Source organism: Cephus cinctus, unplaced genomic scaffold (assembly GCF_000341935.2).
Source record: "Cephus cinctus unplaced genomic scaffold, Ccin1 Ccin1_scaffold0160, whole genome shotgun sequence".
NCBI lineage: Eukaryota > Metazoa > Arthropoda > Insecta > Hymenoptera > Cephidae > Cephus > Cephus cinctus.
The window spans coordinates 3,883,472-3,886,001 of NW_014332886.1; the positions used below are offsets into that span (position 1 = coordinate 3,883,472).

Here is a 2,530-nt window from a genome sequence, read left to right on the forward strand (position 1 = left end):
ACTTCACAGACCCAACCCGTTCAAGCTCAGGGGTCGCCTGTGTCGCACGATGGATTTATACTCTCCTACCACTTTTGTGTGTCATCCAATAATCTTGGTCCTGCATCGCATGGACTCCTGGTATCGTAGTGCCCTCGATGGGTTCAAGGGGTTCCCTCTGGCAGGAGAAGTTGACACTGGTCCTAGTACAGCAATGCTATAACAATCAGGCAGGTTCAAACTTGATAGATTTACTATGTAAACCCTTGTGAATAATTATGTATACGAGAATGACGCATCTATACCTTGTAAACTGGTAGCAGCAGAGTATGGAGGGATCATACCCATAATGCGTACGTATGAATATTAATTACACGATGGGTGACAAAGCTCAGGACCGCATCAGACGAGAGGAGGTAGGTAGTCACGAGCCGAATAAACGTCGAGCCCTTAATCCCTTTGCTCTCTCGATCCTTCCGCAGCCGCGTGAGAGGTTGACGTCGACTTTGACAATTAAATTTTATCCAGAGAAAAATACGGACGGTGAAATTAATTGGCAGCACCTCTTGGCATTGATTCTTTCGTTCATCGTTCCTATAGCCACAGCTGTAACGATATTTATCATTGGAACATTCTTAGGTTACGTTCTTATAGAGTCTGGAATGATTGTGATTATTATTTTCAAGTACAGTGAGACTTTATGGTACAGTCAATAGATAGAAAATTTCAGTACACACGTATTGATATTCTACAGTCAGCTAGGCCCAACTTATGGTTAGGTAAGAATGATATAAGATTTTTTTGTAAAAAATATTTTAAAGAATTACAATATTTCATGTAGTATATCCGGCATTACCTTTTTCTTTAAAAATTGATTTTTCAAGCAGTTGTATGCGAACCGTTATACCTCAACGTGAGAGACTGCTGGTACAGTCAGCTTAGTCGAAAGCCCGTAAGGTTTCTTACGGAGAATGTTATCCTGTTAGAAAAGCGTGGGTGGAATCCCGTTGAGGAAACCCTTTGGCATCCCAACCCTGACTGGGAATCCGGGCGGGCGATGACGTAGGCACGTACTTATATATATATATTTATGCATTCGCGATGACGATCTCGACCGAGTCTCGAGCCGTGGAAAACGACAGTTTCCGAAGGGGCCGAGGAGTAACCAGAGGAGCATGACACCCGGTTGGCGGCACCCGGGAGGTTCCCGAGGACGAGTGCTGACCGGACAGAGAGACCAGGAGAAGCGACGCTCTCGCCACCTACTCGAGGAAGCTACTACCCTGCTTCGAATATGTGAATATATTTTATTCAACCCTTTCCCTCGGGGCCTGGATTAAATTATTCCAGTACCAGGGTGCGTGCCAGGCATAGATACAATCCTCGGAGACGAGCATCGTCAAGATACTCGAAGGTACGAGGTCTTTACAACGTAGAGTCAGTGGTTGTCAGACATTCGGCACGTATGTTTTCTTTGGCTATTTAGCTGCGACCAGGGTAACTCTTCTTCTGGGAGAACTTTTCGAAACGTTAAATCGAAATTGTTCTACCTTCCTTTGTCTTCCTTCTCCTTCCTCTTTGTCGTGCTTTCTCTCTCATTCTACGCTCCGAGCTTACCGGTACAGGGAACTCGCACACCATCGCCTCGAGCACGTACGAATTTCGTATAACCACCGGGCACCTCCTGTTAGCCTGGCACCGGGGGATCAAACCAATAGACTGCCGATAGCCCTTCCAATTATCGGCTCGATTGGAACCCGCGAGTCCAGACTTCTTCTCCCTTTGCTGCTCAAAGTAACAATGAACCGTGAGCGACCTCTTCGACCTTATGAAATATCAACGCTCGCTGCTTCCTGACCTCCCATTCTTTCCTGGTCGGAGCTCGTGTTATGATGCCATCGATCTGACACGTTTCCGGACAGTTCTGACAGCGCGACGAGTCAATTAGTACTCGATTAGACGGTACCGCGGGGTCTGAGTCTCCGTTATACTTATGAATATATCCCGATAGACGCTTGGTTTCATTTTCTAACCATTTTTTATTCCTCGCCAGGCTTCTCGGCCCTACTGGCCGTGTACGTTCCTGGGGATTCTTTTTTTTTTTCGGGCTAACGACCTCACGAATATTAGAATACCTCCTTGGTCGTTATGACGTCCCTGGAACGATGTGTGGCTTCGAGCACTTGAACGCCTCAACCCTTTCTTCGTGTCTTACCTACATGCATGGTTTCATATGTGAATGAGAGGTATTGCTAGCCTGTTGCAATATTCTTTGAATTCTAAGGAGTACTGCCTTATTGGGATTTAAGACGGTATTTTCATTTTCGAATTGATTTGATATGTGGATGAGCTTATACGGTTTGGAGAATTTCTTCTCCTTTTTTTTTTTCTTACTCCGTGAATCGAATGCGATAGAAAAGTTCGGTTTTCCCGTGGACTTCATGCTGCTCTGGTAGTCCCGGAAGGAACCGATTGATTGGAAACGGCCGGAAAGTATTTCACGCTGATTGTCCCTGGATGGCGGGGGGGGGGGGGGGGGCAAAGTCGGAAA

General features: G+C 46.1%; 1 long non-coding RNA gene across 1 annotated transcript in view; it reads right to left on the minus strand.

Moving 5' to 3' along the window:
* Nucleotides 1-2,530, minus strand: part of LOC107263724 — a 19,690-nt gene that overhangs the window by 6,714 nt on the left and 10,446 nt on the right. The window contains exons 3-4 of the long non-coding RNA XR_001536759.2: nt 285-585; nt 70-196 (exon numbers count right to left, since the gene is read on the minus strand). This is a non-coding gene — a long non-coding RNA (uncharacterized LOC107263724). The remainder of the gene's footprint in view (nt 1-69; nt 197-284; nt 586-2,530) is intronic.